Genomic DNA, 21,533 nt, shown 5'->3' with positions numbered 1-21,533 from the left:
TAAGAATCATCTACTCACAGGAATGATTGAATGCAAAATGTACCATCTAAATGAAAATTTACTTTGATTGCTACATATTCATGAACTTAAATATGTAAAACCAAGTTTTAAGCATCAAACCATACATCATGCAAATTGTACCATGCAAAATGTACATAAACTCCAAAATTAGCATGTATTAAATCATAATAAAGAGTTCAAGATTTAAATTATGTCCAATTTTTTAAAATATATAATAAAAATTTGTAAAATAATAAGATGCATCAATTCATTATAAAGAGTTTTACTTTAAATATGTCCAAAATTTATATCATGATAAAAGTAAATATAACATTAAAAGACTGTCAAATAAAAAGTTGCATCAATTTAGACAATCTCACTCAAATATATGATCTATCAACCTCCTCGTGCTCTCATCTGAATCATGGGTGCCCTGCACAACATGTGTAATTGCATATATACATAAGATTATATACTTTAAAATTAAATTTTAATGTTTTAAAATTAAACGAGAATGTAAGATCATCAAAAGAAAAATATAAAAAGTTTCAAATTCCATGCAATACCTCATGGTTTTCCCCCTCCATTGTGCCCTTTTGGCGTTTGCCTTCCATTGCGCCCTCTTGGATGCCCTGTACAATACATGTACATGTATATATTAGAAATTTTAAATTGCATGTATGAAAATGCATAAACTCGCAATATTAAAAAAAATTACTACATGATTTTTTCAAATTATTTAGATGATCCTATCCCCATTGTCGACTCCATTGCTAAAGTCCTTGGACAATGGAAATCATCTCCCCAAACCTAAAATTCTAAAATTTTAAAACTATAAGATAAATCTATAGATCATTTTTTAATGAAACTTGCACTTCAATTTATAACAAAACATAAGTGAAATATTCAATATTTGTGGCACATCTCCTAATAAGGAGGAAGAGGGTGGCGCTATGTCCAAAACATTGGTCGGAATCAGAATTTATTAACATTTAATTATATATACATAATTATTTCTTTTAAAAATATGTCCTCATAATATATCGATATAATAAAAGTAGAATAATAATTGTATCAACATGAACTCTTCAAAAAAACTAACATCTCTCAAAATATCTTCATTGGAACCTGAACCTGGGACCGTGAAATTATCAAAATTTTCGTTCAACAAATGAGTTAATTGCAAATGGTGAACATATGATACATTTGTGCTAGATTATATCTAAAAAAAAAAAAAATAGCAAAATGTATGTGAATCGACATTAACACATACATTACAAATTGCATTAAAATATCCACCCTAACCATTAACACATACCAATCCCACACCCTCTTCTTCATGAACAATTAGGTATTGCCAACCATTACGACAAGCCTTTTCATATGCTTTAAGCTCCTCAGTATTCATATTATCTATCTCTTCATTTGTTTTATATACAAAATTAGCACGTGCATCAGCTCGTGATCTTTGTCGATTTAGATCGATATCAATTTCGGTCAATGCACTCTATATGTTGTCTATAATGGCATCCCTTCCTTCTTGACTAATTTGAGAAGTGGCATCCATCTCTGACCGCAAAGTTACTAGACAAGGAGGTTGGTATACCAAAGGTGGTTGAGGGCGAGGCAATTCAGTATCACGTAATGCGCCCTTACGATCATATAACCGACCTTTCCCAGTACCATAATATTCAGATGGAAGGTCATTATAATCAGGTTTCATACCCCAAAAAAAAATTGCATAAAATAATTTTGCAAAATAAACTAGAACCTCATCATTCCATGGCAACTTTCCATACGCTGCAAGGAACCTATCATACAAATGGTTGGCTATATCAGGGTGCTTGAAATATTGCACCTTGAGCATCTTTCTTTTCGGCCCTTCTTTGAAATTAAACATAGATTTTTCATTTTCTTTTGTAACCCTTTTATTAACCTCGACCCATTTATCGGGACCCATCACTGCTTCATTTCTATGCCTCATCATATCTATAAATGAATTCGTGGTTGGCCCAAGCTTCTCGTAAATATCAAGAAATGAGCTTAGAGAGTGCATAACTATTTCTAAGCTTTCTCTACTCTTTGCAGGAAGATCCAAACTCCCAATATCTTTCCTCAATTTAAAATAATGAGTTTTGCACCTTTGTAATGTGCATTGTTGGAGGTTTGTCTCCCAAGGAAGCTCATCTGAAATATCAGATGGATAAATGGTAGTTGGAGTCTAACCTTCTTCTTGAACTGTTTGGCTTCGCTTACATCTACTTGGACCAAATTTTCACCCTCTGGATTGCTATATAAAATTTCATAAATATAAAAACATGTGAACAAATGTATTCATACATGTATGCAAGATAGACATGTATACGCATATGTACATACAATTCATTTACATGTACAAATTTGTTTTAACATAAAAAAATTATATAATTTACCTAAATGATATTGACTACCTTAAGAATGTTAACCACCCTAAGATTGATGACCACCCAAAGAATGTTGACCACCCTGAGATTGATGACCACTCGGAGAATGTTGACCACCGTCATGCGACAACATTGTGAGCGAAGCATCTAAAAAAAATAGAAAATCAATTCAATATTTATGTGTACATACATATGATTCTACTTATTTATCATTTAAGTAAATGCACATAAACATATATATATATAATAAATACCATGATGTGAACGATGGACCTCCCCCGATTCATTTGATATTCTCTTTGATCCATGACCTCAACCTCCCACTCTAGTAGATGCATGAGACTTTATTGATGTTCGCCTCGAAGAATCATGTGGCAAATGGTCATCCATGATATGGATATCTATAGATATATATATGCATGATATTTAAGAAGTTACCTCATGCATTTAAATTTTTTTTTTAAATGCTATTTAAAAATATCAAGAATTCAGAAAATTGTTGTAACCCTTGAAGTTACCTCATGCATTTAAAAATCTTGAAATTTCTATTTAAAAATATTAAGTATTCAGAAAATTGATATAACCCTGGAAGTTACCTCATGCATTTAATTGATGTAACCCTTGAAGTTACATCATATATTTTGAGATCTTAAAATTGTTATTTAAAAACATTGAAAGAATTCAAAAATTCAAAAATTTATTGTAACAATCCAAAGCTCTTCATTTAAAATATACTCAAGACTAAAAACACAATGTTGAAGCACGCACATTTTGAAAATTAAATACAAAATTGTCTAAAACATCTCAAGCTCATCAAATTGTGCTTACATAGTGGGGGCACACTTGGTATAGAATTGAAAAAAAAACATGGTCATTAAAAATGACACATTGATAACTAAAATTACTCACATATCAAAGATATCTTACAATGTCCATCAATAAATATTGATGGAGAACTTCTTAACACTAATTCACCTTTTACACACAAATCTTGAATTGGCATTGTCCCATACAATAGATCACTAGACATCCTATTAACATTTGCGCAGTGTTTTATGATAAATGATTGAAATTCACTGATAATATTTTTTGCTTCTCCATGAAGTTGTTTTAACCTCTATTTTTTAACTTGGTATACGCCTTTCATTTGGTTGCAGATAAGTTCAGAATTGGTGAAGGCAAAAATTCCATTGGATCCATACTCCCTAGTTGTTCCTAAGCCTTCTATTAATGCAATATAATATGATTCATTTTTTGTTGTTCTCCCAGGTACATTCCTTTTCCTTTGGAGGACTTTGTTTATCACAATATTGCATAGCACATAAGTAATCATTGCTTGCCCTGGATTGGGATAACAAGAAACTTCTATGCATAATGTCCATTTTTCAACCATGTTTAATGGGTTTTCTGATCCCTATAAAAAACAAATTCAATAAAATGAATTTAATATATTTATATAGGTATTGTTAGGTTGTGCAAAAGATTATTGTTTAGACGAATCTATGGAAATGTTAGGTAGAAAAAAATGTTGTTTCTACTTGGTTGGATGGTTGGAGAATTGAAATAATAAAACAACTAGAGATCTCTAATTCAACTCAACTACAAATCTCTAATTCATTCAACTTATCTTCAACTCAACTGAAGGTTGAAAGTATTTACTAATTTATTTTTATGTTCATTCCACAGATACAAATCTTTCTAATTTAACTTAGCTTCAAATCACCCAATTTTGAAAGTATTTCTTAATTTATTTTTATTTTCATTCTTTGAAATTCAACATTTATTATACCTTGTTATAAAATTTATTTATTAAAGCGATAATACATGTTTATTTATATGTCATGCATGGGTCTATTTATATGCTTCCTTAAAATCTATAGTTAACAAAGGAAATAAAAATTAAAATGAAAAATGATAGACTGATTTTATTCTAGTAAATTTAACACTTATATTACTTTGTTATAAAATTTACTTACTAAAACTATAATACATGTTTATTTATATGGCCTAAATGGGTCTATTTATATATGCTTCTTTCAAAATATAGTTAAGAAAGAGGAAAAAAAGAATGAAAAATGACAGACTGAATTTTATTCTAGTAAATTTAATATCTATGTTGCCTTCTTAAAATTAAAACACTAACATTAAAATTAAAACACCAAAAATAGATGAAAAATCAATGTCAACACTCTAATTAGCTTCAATCTCATGCACCCAACAAAATAGAAATGAAAAAGATGTATCTCAAAAAGAAATTACTACTTGAAAAGAGCAAGTACAAGAACCCTCAATTCAATGTATTCTGCCTCATATTAGGAAGATAATAAGACCCATGTTCCAAGCAAATAGGGAAACAAAGTGAATTACACATAATGAAAAATGAAACATAAACGAACATATAACAACAGAAGCAACAAAAGTATGTTACCAAGAAGCATCAAGGTTGTTCTACGAGATAAATCAAGGTAGAAGAAGTCAACCCCATAACATTAAAATTAAAACACCAAAAATAGATGACAAAGCAATGCTAACACTCTAATTAGCAACCCAATAACATTAAAATTAAAACACCAAAAATAGATGACAAAGCAATGTCAACATTCTAATTAACTTCAATCTCATGCACCCAACAAAATAGAAATGAAAAAGATATATCTCAAAAAGAAACTACTACTTGAAAAGAGCAAGTACAAAAACCTTCAATTGAGTGTATTATGCCTCATCTTAGGAAGCTAATAGACCCATGTTCCAAGAAAATAGGGAAGCGAAGTGAATTACACATAATGAAAAAGGAAACATAAATGAACATAAATAAATCAAGGAAGAACAAGTCAACCCCATAACATTAAAATAAAACACCAAAAATAAATGACAAAGAAATGCCAACACACTAATTAGCGATTCAATAATATTAAAATTAAAACACCAAAATAGATGATAAAGCAATATCAAGACTCTAATTAGCTTTAATCTCATGCACTCAACAAAATAGAAATGAAAAAGATGTATCTCAAAAAGAAACTACTACTTGAAAAGAGCAAGTACAAGAACCTTCAATTAAGTGTATTCTATCTCATCTTATGAAGCTAATAGGACCCATGTTCCAAGAAAATAGAGAAGCTTGAAGTGAATTACACATAATGAAAAAGGAAACATAAATGAACATATAACAACAAAAGCAAGGAAAGTATGTTACCAAGAAGCATCAAGGTTGTTCTATGAGATAAATCAAGGTAGAACAAGTCAACCCAATAACATTAAAATTAAAACACTAAAAATAGATGACAATGCAATGCCAACACTCTAATTAGAAACCCAATAACGTTAAAATTAAAACATCAAAGATAAATAACAAAGCAATGCCAACACTCTAATTAGCTTCAATCTCATGCACCCAACAAAATAGAAATGAAAAAGATGTATCTCAAAAAGAATCTACTACTTGAAAAGAGCAAGTACAAGAACCTTTAGTTAAGTGTATTATGCCTCATCTTAGGAAGCTAATAAGACCCATGTTCCAAGCAAATAGGGAAGCATAGTGAAATACACATGATGAAAAAGGAAACATAAATGAACTTATTACAACAGAAGCAATGAAAGTATGTTACCAAGAAGCATCAAGGTGGTTCTACAAGATAAATCAAGGTATAACAGGTCAATCAAATAACATTAAAATTAAAACATCAAAAATAAATGACAAAGCAATGCCAACACTCTAATTAGCAACCCAATAACATTAAAATTAAAACACCAAAAATAGATTGCAAAGCAATGCCAACACTCTAATTAGCTTCAATCTCATGCACCCAACAAAATAGAAATGAAAAAGATGTATCTCAAAAAGAAACTACTACTTGAAAATAGCAAGTACAAGAACCTTCAATTAAGTATATTTTGCCTCATCTTAGGAAGCTAATAAGACCCATGTTCCAAGCAAATAGGGAAGCAAATTGAAATACACATGATGAAAAAGAAAACATAAATGAACATATAACAACAGAAGCAAGGAAAGTATTTAATCAAGAAGCATCAAGCAAGTAAAGTATGTTACCAAGAAGCATCAAGGTTGTTCTACGAGATAAATCAAGGTAGGAAATCAACCCAATAACATTAAAATTAAAACACCAAAAATAGATGACAAAGCAATGCCAACACTCTAATTAGCTTCAATCGCATGCACCCAACAAAATAGAAATGAAAAAAAGTGTTTCTCAAAAAGAAAATACTACTTGAAAAGAGCAAGTACAAGAACCTTCAATTCAGTGTATTCTGTCTCATCTTAGGAAGCTAATAAGACCCTTGTTCCAAGAAAATAGGGAAGCAAAGTGAATTACACATAATGAAAAAGGAAACATGAATGAACATATAACAACATAAGCAAGGAAAGTATGTTACCAAGAAGTATCAAGGTTGTTCTATGAGATAAATCAAGGTAGAACAAGTCAACCTGTTGTAGTGGCTACAACACCCTCCAAATTTTTGGCTTGCATCCAAATTTCAGAGCCTTCCTTGGTTTTTCCACTGATGGTTGCAAACACTCGAGCTCATTCCATGAGCTCTTGTAGCGTTTTTACCCCCTTTTTCTTGTCCAACCAGTGATCGCCTTCTGGCATGTTGATTGCTTTGTCATGCTTGCGATCTTCTTCTTGTGATTTTGAAGGTTGGTCTTTGTGTGCATGAGTTGTCTTCGCTCTGTGAACATCAGTCGTACTCACACATAACGTTGTAAACATTGTCGCGCAAGTGTCGTCACGGTCGTTCGAAGGTTTATCTCAAGTGTTGGTCTTAACCTTTAAACAGTCTCACTGAGCACATGTTTGTCTTGTTGGTTTGTGGTGTCCTATCGTCGATTCATGTTAAGTGTTTGATCACAATGTCACGTCTACACAAGTTCACTTGCTCTCGCACTTAGTCATTTTTCCTAAAAATTTGTCGATCGAACAAATCCCTTCAACCAGACCCCAACTGAGCTGCACTGCACAGTCTCATCTCTTATTGACCCTGCTCTTCTACCCAAAACTGCGTAGTGCTTGAGGTTGTCCTCCGGGGAAGCTGCACTACGCAATCCTGGAAGTGAGCAGGATCTCAGCCTCCCAAAATTGCACAGACATGTCTCCAATCCCGATCAAATTTGTGCTTCTCGCCTCCCTCTGGTCTACCAGAAATCTGCACTGCACTGCGACTCGAGGCTACACTGCTCTCCAAAATTGTGCAAACATGCCCAGTTGCTTGCCTTGCACTACCTACAGAAACTGCGCAGTCATGCTAAGTTAGGCCTTTGTTGGCTTGCTCTGCTCTGCGCCTGAATATTGCGTAGTTCTAACTGGTACACCTTCTGTTGCCCTGCTCTGCATTTTTTTCGGAAACTACGTAGTGTTGTCGGTCCCGCACTGTCTCTCAAACATGCGCAGTTGTGACTAGCATCTCCCCACAGCCCGATCATGCTTTGCACTGGAAAATTGCGCAAAATTTCCTGCCAATGCCCTTTGTTGCCTCGCTCTATCTCCCTCTGAGAAATTGCACAGATTCCCAACTAGACCTCTAAGAAATTGCGCAGATTCCCAACTAGACCTCGAGTGGCCCGCTCAGTCCTTATCCTGCAAATTGCGTAGAGTTTCCCAGCAGTTCCCCCTGCCTTGTCTTCATCCCAGGAATTGCGTAGTTCTGCCCAGCTGGGTTCCACCTTACAGTTGTCACTCTTGTCCCTGATTGCGAAATTTTGCCTCCTATTGACCTCTGTGCATTTTTTCCCGATAATACTTCGGAGCCCCTCATTCCGGCCTGAGCTATGCTCTACACAGTTTCAGTGTCTTGTCCTCCCTCCCAGTCATCTGGACCCGAAACCGAAAACAATGCATCATGCTAGACTAGTAGATTTTTGGATTTGATTTCGTCCCATCATGAGTGAATTGCGGGAACAGGTACATTGATGATACGTGGCACGACGATGAACGGGATGAAGGAGTGCATGGTGGGAGACTTGCTCGCAATTGAGCAGACATACAAATCACATCGAGCAGCAAGCGAAAGGGATACATGCACTGAATCATTAAGCAAAGACCAAGACCATTGAAAGACCCTGCAACACTTTTCCATACGAAGGTGAAGACACAACACACCGAGAGTACATCCATCACTCAGCAGCATAACATCTTGACATGGACACCACAGTTAGCTAGTACATGTCAGCAGTATCATGTCGATTTGTGTCATGAGTTGTCTCGGTCGCATCACTACTGTGGGCCATACTTGTTGTAATCAAATGTAATGTAAAGTGAAAGTCCAACAGACGCACATATGAAGTTGAAGAGTCACGTCAGTTGAAAATTCATATGAAGTTGAACGGTCATGAGGGAAATCCAAGAGTCACAAGGGTCAAGCATCACCCTTGGCTATATATACCCCCTCATTGTATGAGAAAGTGACTTTTCACCTTGGCTCCTCCCACATAGCCTTAAGAGTCTGTAGTTTGTTCTTTGAGGAGCGCGGAGTGGCTCCAATGTCCCACTATTGGGGCTAGTGATGTATGGTGTAGAGATGTGTCTTGGAACTTTTTCTTAATTCAGAAGCTTGTCTCAAGACATCAAGTTTTTACGCATGTTATATATTCGTTTGTAAGACTATTCTTTAAATGTTTATAATGCATGTTTGCTTAAACTATACTAAGATAGTTGAACTACTTCGATTATTTTAGTACTTACATTGTTGAAGATGTGTTGTATTGTTTATCATTGTTGTCTCATTCGTGTGGACTAGTCCGTAGGACATTAGACAGACCATTCTTGTTTTCCTTGGTTATAACGAACGTCACCCCATGTGGACTACTCCACTGGATGGTGTACGTTTTTTCCCTTGCACTTTAGTTTTAACGAATGCCACATCTGTTGTGGACTATTCTATTGGATGCTAGACAGGCCCTTGTTGTTTTCGTGTGTGTCTCTCCCAGGGTGGTACTACTACCTCTCATCTAGAGGCTCACTTTTACCCTCTCCCTTACAGTAAGATAACCCAGACACAAATTCACATTACACACTCACCAGGCATACTCACCTCACTTTCTTGAAGTTACAAGCATAACACTCTCATGTGCTGAACAGCAAGAGCTAAGGAAAATATCTAAGATAATGGAAACTAGATCAAACGGTGTGAGGTCTAGTTGGGACTTCATATCGGGGAGATCCCCTGAATGTTGGCGGGTCCAGCACCGTCAACATTCCTGGTGCTGGAAGGAAGGCCTCCAGCCAATTATGGATGAATGTCCTACCAACCCCACTTATCTATCATCTGGTCAAGGTAGTAACACGAACTCCCTCTCTCCCACATGCAACTCTAAAGTTGGTTACTCCTCACCTCCCAAACTCAAATAAGAAATCTCATATCATCACATCTGTGTTGTCCGCCACATCACCTGTCAATTTCCTAAAGTTGTTGGACGGATTCCAGGAGTACACACTCTTCCCTCTTCACAGAGGAAGCAAAAGACTGCACCCACAGGAGTGGTAATATCATCTGTTGAAGAAGTAATCATATCCACTCTTGAAAAGATGGAAGAATTTGTTGAGAACGAAGAGGAACCTCCTATTTTCCTAGAAGGAGAATAAGATAACATCTTACTCTTGGGCTCAGGTTCCGGTGGAGGCAGTGGAGGAGGCAGAGGTGGAGACGAACCAACAGATTCAAAGGTTGAACCATCAGATTCAGAAGAAGAGGAGGAGGACGAAGAAGAGGACAATATGGTTGATCAAAATCTGGAATGGATGACACAGGGCCCATTGGCACTCCCGGGTGTCTTGCACAAGATGCCAAGACACGCAGAGAAACTATTAACAAAGTATGACCCTGACAAGGCAGTGAAGGCGAAAGACCATCTAGACACATTCTACCTACATCTGCAGACACTCAAGGTACGTTATGACAATGTTGCATGTAGATTGTTTCCATGTACCTTGGATGGCAGAGCAGCTGTATGGTACCATAGCCTTCTTGTCAACTCCATTCAGAACTAGGGGTGTTCAAGAGAATTTTCCTTGAGAAGTTTGTTGAGGACAAAAACCTGCCATGTTGTTGAAAGAGTTGGGTAGTCTCAAGATGGAGCAAAAAGAAAAAGTGAAATATTTTAACCAGAGGTTTAACCGTATCTTGAACAAGTTCACTGCAGACACCAAACCTCACGATTCCATCACAGTTGACTACTACATGTCCGCACTTCCGACCAGCATTGCGCAGTTCGTCAAGTGAGCTGTGAAACCAACACTTTTGGAAAATTGCCAAGAGGCAATTGATGTGGAGAAAGACTTGCATGCTATTGGAGTCATTGTAGATGATGAACCAGCTAAGGACTCCAAAGACACGGGTAGGAGGTCTCAGACTGTTGTGAGTAAGGTAAAGGAAAAGGAAGCAAGTGAAATTGAGAACCTTACTCGTCTTGTCAAGTCCTTAACAACCAAAGTGTCTAAACTCAAGCAACGGACGACCGAGACAGTTGTGAGCAGCAGGCCTCCCAGATTTGTGCAGAAGAAGAATGTGACATCAAGCAGCAGCAGTAGCCACCTGGCTAAATCTGCGCAGAGCTCTAACGTTGTGCTCCACCTAGACAAAATTGTGACAGATCACTTATGCACGGTCCACGAAGACTGACATTCAGAAAAGACTTGTCTAGAATGGAACCGAGTGATGAGCACCATGGCTACAAGGTTGACTGATCATTTTAAAGCCAATGAGCAGGTTTAGCCTAAGGATGAAGATGAAGAGGAAGTTGTTGCTTCTAATGAAGCTCCAAGTGTTGGGAATGTAATCAACATGTATCAATGTGCTAACACTACCCAGAAGAAAACCACCGAGAAGGAGCCTCCGAGAGAACGTCCAGCCCCGAAGCAGAACAATCGATACAATTTGAGGAGTTAAGGGTCCCCCACTGTTTTTGAGATACCGAGAGAAAAAGTAAGACAACATCTTCTCAGAACAGTGGACCCACTAGTCATCTCAACACAGAAAACACAAGGCAAGTCCGGGAAGATAGCTACATTTAAAAGTACGTTTGTGAGCAACAGAGATAAAAGAAGCCCACCGGACAACATGAACACTAGTCTACACCCAGACAACTCAGTGAGTCTTCCCACTTTGGATTACAACATTGTTGAAGATATGAAAAAGACCTGTGCGAACATCTCTCTTTATGAGTTAACCAAGCTCACGGGTCAGCGAGATATTCTTTTGCGCATTGGGGCAAACCTCCACAGACAGTGTTGCATCTTTCAGCAAGGGACCAAGCAAGTCTCCTGAATCACTCGCATTTGTGCTCAACGCGCTTCGCATGGAGGAAGCGAACTCGCTCTGCCCACCGTTTTTGTTATCATTTGAAACATTCAACTTCAATGTCCACAATTATTTGGTTGATTCTCATGCGTCTGTCAATGTCATGCCACTCTCTATTGTTAAACAGATGAATGCACAACGGAGAAGTACAACTGTGAAAATCATCCAACTTGACTGAACATGTGTACCATCCATTGGTGAACTCTGAGATGTGATCATCTGATTATCGTCTAATAGACTAGTTCATCAGTGCATCAACATTGTGATTGTGAACATTCTGAAAGCATATGGCTTATTTCTCAGCAGAGACTAGTCCAGCAAGTTGCAAGGATAATTTTCTACGGATTGGTCACACTTATGGTTTCCGTACAAGGGCAGAAACAACCAAATCTGGGCGTTTCCGGAGAGATATATGAAACATAACGTTACTCCCTTGAATGGTCAAAATGAATCGTTGGCTTTCGCAGAACTTATGTTCGGCAATTTCTTTCTGGAAATGCAGCTGGGGTGTTATCTTGCACAGCCAAGCCCCACCCCACTAGACACACAGTTGGGTCTCCTTCCTTGCCCAACTAACGGAAATGAAACTTGTACAATACATTGTAACAGTAGTAGCAGTAGTGTTAGCAGTACTAGCGTGGAAATCGGTCCTTGTACATATGACATGTGGACCTTGTATTTCGACAGATCCAAGACACAGGATGGCTCTAGAGTCGGGTGTGTTTTGATAGACCCAAGGCAAAGGAAACACTTAGTCTCAAGCTGCTTGGAGTTCGAGTGCACGAACAACACTGTTGAATATGAAGCACTCGTTTTGGGCTTACAGAAAGCCATCATCCTCAACATTGTAGTGCTGAAAGTCGTATTTGATTTAGAGATCGTGGTACGTTAGATACGTAACACCGTACACTATGTTTCACCTCGTCTTAAGAGTTACCAACAAGAGGTATGGCAACTTATCTCTAACTTCCAAGCTTTCAATATCATTTATGTACCAAGAATGTGTAATGCAGCTACAGATGCTCTGGCAAATGCAGCTGCTAGGATGACACCGCTTAGGGATAGATTTTCTATTGAAATTTTGTATAAGCCATCTATCCTGGACAACATCGCTAATTTACATATTTTTGATGATGATGAACAGATACTGCATTTCATGGCCAATGTTGACGTCTTCAAAGACATAGTGATAAACGAAAACGAGCACGAGCAGTCTCTGCAAGACACAGTCGATGCAAGTAAAAGTAACCTCATCCCTAAGGGTGTGGTTTCACTCGAGAAGCTATATGACTTGCAGAACCACTTCCAGGGACCCAGGAACACTAAAACCCACAGTTCCACACTAATGCACGAACAAATTAATCTAGGAACAAACAAAGATCCGAAGTTTGTGAATCTCAGTACGTGTTGCACACCGGAAGAGCGGCAAGCCTTTTTCCACTTGTTCAGACAATACCTTGATGTATTCACGTGGATGTACGATGAATTGAAAACATATGACACGCGAATAATCCAACACATCATCCCAATCAAGGAAGGGGCCAAACTGTTTCAGCAGAAGCTCAGGAAAGTACATCTATCGCTGGAGCCCCTCATTCAGAAAGAGTTGACTAAGTTGTTGGATGCTCGGATCATTTACAAAGTTTGTCATTCTACATGGGTTTCAAACTTAGTTCCTGTCAGAAAGAAGTCTGGGGAGATCTGCCTGTGCGTTGATTTCTGAAATCTGAATCATGCCTCGGACAAAGACAATTACCCTGTGCCATCCATGGAACACATCTTGCAAACAATATCTAGAGCATAAATGTTTTCTCTACTAGACGATTTTTCAGGATATAACCAGGTTCTGGTAGCAGAACCTAACAGACTAAAAACAACTTTCCGTACCAAGTGGGGTATGTTCGCTTATCAAAGAATGCCATTTGGGCTGGTAAACGCAGGTACAACTTTTTCAGTGCACAATGGACATCGCCTTTCATGGGCTCATCGGACAGAGCGTGGTGGTCTACCTTGATGACGTAACAGTTTTTTCCAGAAAACAGTTAGACCACTTGCGCCATCTCAAGAAGATCTTTGAGCGATGTCGCAAGTACGGGATATCCTTGAATCCCAAGAAGAGTGTCTTTTCAGTGTCTGAGGAGAACCTCCTTGGGCACATCATTGCCAAGAGTGGGATCAAGGTAGATCCGGAATGAGTCTGAACCATCATGCAGATTCCTAGTCCTGTGAACAAGAAAGTTATGCAATCCTTCCTAGGAAAGATCAACTTCCTCAGAAAGTTCATCTCTGATTATGCACAGATTGTCAAACCCATACAAGAGATGATCAAGAAGGATGCAGTTTATAGCTGGGGGAAGAAGGAAAAGGACATGTTCACCCTTATTAAGCAGGCAATAGAAAAATCACTTGCGCTATACAACCCAGATTTTAATAAAGATTTCTTGCTCTACACATTTGCTTCTGACACGTCACTCACTGTAATGCTCACTCAGAAGGACGAGCTCAACAACGAACGTCCCATCTCCTTCATGAGTGCGAGCTTGCAGGGGCCAGACCTCAATTATCCCACCATGGACAAACAAGCATACGCTGCATACAAGGTGGTGAAACACTTCAAAACCTACCTATTGAATAATCATTGCATAGTCTTTATGTCACACCCAGCAGTCAAATTGTTGCTTTTTTAGCAAGAGTTGGGTGAAAGATGTGCGCACTGGATGACAGGACTACAAGAGTATGATCTTGACATTAAGCCAGTTCACACCATAAAGGGTTACAGTCTTTGCAGAATAACAGCTAAAGTAGTACATGCACAAGAGGAAGAAGTAGATCTCGCTGGTTGGGAGCAATAAATCGACATGTACAATGTAGAGCAAGCACCCCCCACTTCGCACGGTAACTCTTGGTACGAATAAGTGCGCCAGTACCTTGAGCACGGCACCATGCCCTCTCACTTCTTTATGCGGCAGAAGAGGGCACTCCGACTGAAAGCCTTATCTTACCAGTTGGTGCACGGAGTGCTTTATAGAAAGCACCACAATGGAATTTTGCTCAAGTGCCTAGAAGCACAGGATTTAGAGAGAGTGTTATGTGATCTGCATGATGGACCAGTCAGGGGTCACTTCGCGGGTAACACAACAGCGCACAAAGTCATGAGAGCTGGTTTCTACTAGCCCACATTGTTCAAAGATGCACACACTTATGCCTGCAAGTGCCCGGTCTATCAGAGATGTGTCGGTAGACAACGAAGGTCAATAGCCCCGTTGCAGTCTATTGCAATGGACGAACCATTCCAACAGTGGGGCTTGGACATCATTGGGGAGATTTTCCCACGTTCATCAAAGCAGCACCGCGACATCCTAACTTCCATTGATTACTTCACACAATGGACAGAAGCAGTTCCGCTCAAACAAGTGAATGACCAGGAAGTCATCAGCTTCCTACAGTGGAACATCATCTCGAGGTTTGGAATTCCTGTATCACTTGTTTTTGACAATGCAATGTACTTCTCTTCGTTAAATCTTTCTGATTTTGCATTGCAATAGAGAATTGTGCTAAAGCATTCAGCTAACTATTAGCCGCAGGGAAATGGTCTTGCCGAATCCACAAACAAAAACCTTATCTGCATCATAAAAAAGACCATTTACTCTAAACAGTGAAACTGGCATTCTGCTTTGGTGAATTCTCTTTGGGCTAACCGCGTCACACCCAAACCCTCTCTGAACACATCCCCATAATTCCTGGTATATGGAAAAGAAGACATCCTCCCACCAAATATCTACTTGCCTGCTCTCCAATTGTCCCAAGAATCCCAAGGCAAGTCATGTCTATTGGTTCAGCATAGGATGGACACATTACACAAGTTACAAGAAGAAAGGATGAAAGAAAAAGAAAAAATTTCACTCCACCAGAACCATATCAAGAGATGATTCGACAAAAAGTATGCAGGGAACACCAACTTCTGTGTGGGTGACTTGGTCTTGAAGTGGGACAAACCCCACGAAGACAAAGGAAAACATACGAAGTTTTAGTCCCTATGGATTGGCCCTTTCACAGTTCACGAGAATCTTGGCCAACACACGTATCATTTACAATCACTTGATAGGAAGATTGACATTATCCTTGTCAATGGACAAGATTTAAAATGTTATTTTCAATGATCTAGGGTTGCGCCCCACACTATGTACATAACATGTTTATTTCTTGTTCTATTGTTTTTCTTTGTTGTTTTTGCTTCGTTTTTTCTTTGCTTTGTTTTGATGTATTGTCATTTCATTTTGTAAATAAGTGTTGTCATGCACTGTTTTATGTCTTTTGAATAGTTATGTGGCTAAAGTTCAAGAGTCTTGTGACACTGCAGTGCTTGGCCAGTCCTATGTCCATCTTCTCTGTGCTTGGTTGTAACTTTTGGCCGATGAAGTCTCAACAAGAAAAATGATCCACTTGTAAGGGAAGCTCTAGTCAAACCGTGAACCTATGTCCAAACTGGGAAACCCCATGCCTGTACTCAGTCTTTTGTTTTGTGTGTTCAAGCTTATTCAATTAGTAGAAATGGAGAAGGGGAAAATCTAAGCGAGCAAACCTAAATCAAAGGTCTTACATGCTTCTCTAAAGGAACAACCTCTTCTTCTCTCAACAAGTCGGGATCCCTGTTCCGCCCCAAAAATAAATAAGTGCTTATGCACAGTCCTCTTTCAAAAAAAATACAAAGGTGAAAGAAGAGAAAGGCTTCCTGCGCAAAGAGGTGAAGCAGGCAACTCCACCGGGGTACTGACCAGGCTCGATGGCAATGGAGCAATGCTTATGTTCCTACGTGACTCCGTCGAGGTACTGTCTAGGCTTGCTGGTAGCGGAGAAACACCAGAGATGAAAACTTATACTCTGAAAATCTTAAGCTCGCGATCCAAACTACCCTTCCTAATTTTGAAACATTGTGATCTCTTTGAATCTTTTGTTGTTTTCGACTGAGTTGGTACAAGGTGAACCACGTTTTTCCATGGGGTAAGCGGGGAAGCCAAAGTGACCTACACAATGAATCAATACTCTCTGAAAGGCCAAGGCCTTGCACTAAAAATGAACCAAAACAGAAAAATTGGTACTCAACCAGTGTGTCGCCAAGTGTTGTAGGGACTGCAACACCCTCCAAAATTTTGGCCTGCATCCAAATTTCGAAGCCTTCCTTGGTTTTCCCACTGATGGTTGCAAACACTCGAGCGCATTCCATGAGCTCTTATAGATTCTTTACCCCCTTTTGCTTTTCCGACCGATGGTCGTCTTCTGGCATGTTGATTGCTTTGTCATGCTTGTGATCTTGTTCTAGCAATTTTGAAGGATGGTCTTTGTGTGCATGAATTGTCTTTGCTCTGTGAACATCGATCATACTCACACACAAAGTTGTAAGCATTGTCGTGCAAGTGTCGTCACGGTCGTTCAAAGGTCTATCGCAGGTGTCACACTTGTCGCTCTTAACCTTTAGACAGTCTCACTTAGCACATGTTTGTATTGTTGGTTTGTGGTGTCCTGTCGTTGAGTCATGCTAAGTGGTTGATCACAATGTCATGATTACACAAGTTCACTTGCTCTCGCACTTAGCCATTTTTCTTGAAATTTTGTCGACCAAACAAACCTCGACTGAGCTGCACTGCGCAGTCTCATCTCTCAGTGACCTTGCTCTAACGTCAAGAACTGCGCAATGCTTGAGGTTGTCCTCCAGGGCAGTTGCACTGTGCAATCCTGGAAGTGAGCAGGATGTCTGTCTCCTAGAATTGCACAGAAGTTGTCTCCAAGCCCGATCCAATTTGCGCTTCCTGCAAGATCAGTTATCAAGCCTCCCTCTGGTCTACCGGAAATATGCACTGTACTGTGACCCGGGGCTGCACTACTATCCAAAATTGTACAGACATGCCCAGCTGCCTACCCTACATTACCTGCAGAAGCTGCATAATCATGCTAAGGCAGGCCTTTGTTGGCTTGCTCTACTCTGCTCCTAAAAATTGTGCAGTTCTGACTAGTACACCTTCTGTTGCCTCGCTCTGCAGTATTTTTGACTGGTACACCTTTTGTTGCCTCACTCTGCACTGTTTCTGGAAACTGTGCAATGTTTCTTGTCCCGCACTCTCTCTCAGAAATGCACAGTTGTGACCAGCAACTCCCCGCAGCCCAATCATGTCTTGCTCTGGAAAATTGCGCAGAATTTCCTGCCAATGCCCTCTGCTGCCCCGCTCTGTCTCCCTCCAAGAAATTGTGCAGATTCCCAACTGGACCCCAAGTGGCCCACTCAGCCCTCATCCTGAAAATTGCGCAAATCTGTGTAGAATTTCCCCCCGACACCCTACCTTATCTTCCTCCTAGGAATTGCGTAGTTCTACCCAGCTGTGTTCCACCTTGCAGTTGTCACTGCTGTCCTTGATTATGCAATTTTGCCTCCAAGTGACCTCTATGCATTTTTTCCCAACAGTAGTCTATAGCCTCTCATCCCGACCTAAGTTTTGCTCTGCGTAGCTTTAGTGTCTTATCCTCCCTCCCGGACACCTGGACACGAAACCGAAAGCAATGCATCATGCTAGACTAGGATATTTTTGGATTTGATGTCATCCCATCATGAGTGAATTGCAAGAACAGGTACATTGATGGAACATGGTGCGATGACAAATGGGATGAAGAAGGAGCGCATGCTAAGAGACTTGCTCGCAGCTGAACGGACATACAAAGCACATCAAGCAGCAAGCGAAAGGGATACATGCACTGAACCATCAAGCAAAGACCAAGACCATCAAAGACCCTGCAACACTTTGCCATGTGGAGGTGAAGACACAACACACCGAGAGTACATCCATCACTCAGCAGCATAGCATCTTGACATGGACACCACAGTTAGCTAGTACATGTCAACAGTATCATGTCTAATTATGTCATGTGTTGTCTTAGCCACATCACTACTATGGGCCATAATTGTTGTAATCAAACGTAATGTAAAGTGAAAGTACAACGGATGTACATATGAAATTGAAGTGTCACATCAGTTGAAAAGTCATAGGAAGTTGAACGGTCATGAGGGAAGTCCAAGTGTCACAAGGGTCAAGCATCACCCTTGGCTATATATACCCCCTCATTTTATGAGCAAAGGACTTTTCACCTTAGCTCCACCCACAAAGCCTTGAGAGTCTGTGGTCTGTTCTTTGAGGAGCGAGGAGTGGCTCCAATATCCCACTACCGGGGCTAGTGATGTATGGTGTACAGATGTGTCTTGGAACTTTTGCTTAATTCAGAAGCCTGTCTCAGGCCAGCAACATTTCACGCATGTTTTGTATCCGTTTGTAAGACTATTCTTTAAACGTTTGTAATGCATGTTTTCTTAACCTATACTAAAATAGTTGAACTACTTCGGTTATTTTAGTACTTACATTATTGAAGATGTGTTATATTGTTTATCGTTGTTGTCTCGTCCATGTGGACTACTCTGCGGGACATTAAATAGACCATTCTTGTTTTCCTTGGTTATAACGACCATCACCCCCATGTGGACTACTCCATTGGACGATGTACATGTTTTCCCTTGCACTTTGGTTTTAACGACTGTTGCATCCGTTGTGGACTATTCCACTGGATGCTAGACAGACCCTTGTTGTTTTTGCGTGTGTCTCTCCCTGGGTGGTACTACTACCTCTCATCTAGAGGCTCACTTTTACCCTCTCCCTTACAGTAAGAGAACCCAGACACAAAGTTACATTACACACTCACCAGGCATACTCACCTCGCTTTCTTGAAGTTACAAGAATAACACTCTCATGTGTTGAACAGCAAGAGCTAAGGAAAATATCTAAGATAATGGAAACTGGGCCATCGTACCAGATGGGACTCCTACACCAAACAGTGTGAGGTCTAGTTGGGACTTCATACCGGGGAATCCCCTGAATGTTGGCAGGTCCAGCACCGTCAACACAACCCAATAACATTAAATTAAAACACCAAAAATGGATGAGAAAGCAATGTCAACACTCTAATTAGCAACCCAATAATAATAAAATTAAAACACAAAAAAAAAAAGATGGCAAAGCAATGCCAACGCTCTAATTAGCTTCAATCTCATGCACCCAACAAAATAGATAATAAAAAGATGTATCTCAAAAAGAAACTACTACTTGAAAAGAGAAAGTAAAAGAACCTTCAATTAAGTGTATTCTGCCTCATCTTAAGAAGCTAATAAGACACGTGTTCCAAGCAAATAGGGAAGCAATGTGAATTACACATAATGAAGAAGGAAACATAAATGAACATATAACAACAAAAGCATGGAAAATATGTTACCAATAAGCATCAATATTGTTCAATGGCCATGATATCATCTTCTTTTTCATTGGCATCCTCTTCGTTGATCAAATTTTTCATTTTGTCGATTAAAATGTTATGTGCTGAGAAGATGGGGATATGATACTAGCATTAATGATAGGTGCATCATTTCTAGTTATTTGGCACTACATCATATGCTCATATTCTCAAGATAGAACTTTTTGATTGTGAAGGGGCTCCTGATAATCGTAGGGCTTCTCTTCAAAGAGTTTTGGTGCATTTGGATCATAGTTCTACGAGATAAATCAAGGTAGAACAAGTCAACCCAATAACATTAAAATTAAAACACCAAAAATAAATGACAAAGCAATGCCAACACTCTAATTAGCAACCCAATAACATTAAAATTAAAACACCAAAAATCGACGGCAAAGCAATGTCAACACTCTAATTAGCTTCAATCTCATGCGCCCAACAAAATAAAAATGAACAAGATGTATCTCAAAAAGAAACTACAACTTGAAAAGAGCAAGTACAAGAACCTCCAATTAAGTTTATTCTAACTCATCTTATGAAGCTAATAGGACCTGTGTTCCAAGAAAATAGAGAAGCTTGAAGTGAATTACACATAATGAAAAAGGAAACATAAATGAACATATAACAACATAAGCAAGGAAAGTATGTTACCAAGAAGCATCAAGGTTGTTCTATGAGATAAATCAAGGTAAAACAAGTCAACCCAATAACATTAAAATTAAAACACCAAAAATAGATGACAAAGCAATGCCAACACTCTAATTAACAACCCAATAACATTAAAATTAAAACATCAAAGATAAATAACAAAGCAATGCCAACACTCTAATTAGCTTCAATCTCATGCACCCAACAAAATAGAAATGAAAAAGATGTATCTCAAAAAAAACTACTACTTGAAAAGAGCAAGTACAAGAACCTTTAGTTAAGTGTATTATGCCTCATCTTAGGAAGCTAATAAGACCCATGTTCCAAGTGAATAGTGAAAGAAAGTTAGTTACACATAATGAAAAATGAAACATAAATGAACATATAACAACAAAAGCAAGGAAAGTATGTTACCAACAACCATCAAGGTTGTTCTACGAGATAAATCAAGGTAGAACAAGTTTTGGTTTATATTTTGGAAGATTTTTATGTCTCTTTAAATGATATTTTAATTATTTCATTTTTTTTTAAATAACTATAAGATATAGATTAATTGGTATGTGTGGGGTTAATATTTATACATTCAAATTTCATGAGATATAGATTAATTGATATGTGTGAGATTAATCCTTGTACATTCAAATTTCATGAAAAAATTGAAAGAAAACCATTTTTAAGGAAATTAAACTATCCTAATAGACTTCCCAACAAACTTGAGCTAACTTTGTTGTAGAAAAAGATACCTCTAAATTACTGTTATACTATTCTAATTACCTATAAATGTTCTATTGTTTGTAGTTATTTACAGCTACCTAGTTACTG

General features: G+C 38.5%; 1 long non-coding RNA gene across 1 annotated transcript in view; it reads right to left on the bottom strand.

Moving 5' to 3' along the window:
- Nucleotides 1-224: 224 nt before the first annotated feature.
- Nucleotides 225-21,533, bottom strand: part of LOC149180701 (uncharacterized) — a 148,345-nt gene continuing 127,036 nt past the window's right edge. Inside the window, exons 2-3 of the long non-coding RNA XR_016257485.1 lie at nt 567-632; nt 225-433 (exon numbers count right to left, since the gene is read on the bottom strand). This is a non-coding gene — a long non-coding RNA (uncharacterized LOC149180701). The remainder of the gene's footprint in view (nt 434-566; nt 633-21,533) is intronic.

Source organism: Pinus tabuliformis, chromosome 3_2, assembly GCF_031772625.1.
Source record: "Pinus tabuliformis cultivar Carrire ecotype Pingquan chromosome 3_2, CPIR1, whole genome shotgun sequence".
Classification (NCBI taxonomy): domain Eukaryota; kingdom Viridiplantae; phylum Streptophyta; class Pinopsida; order Pinales; family Pinaceae; genus Pinus; species Pinus tabuliformis.
This window is presented reverse-complemented; position numbering and strand designations above follow the sequence as displayed.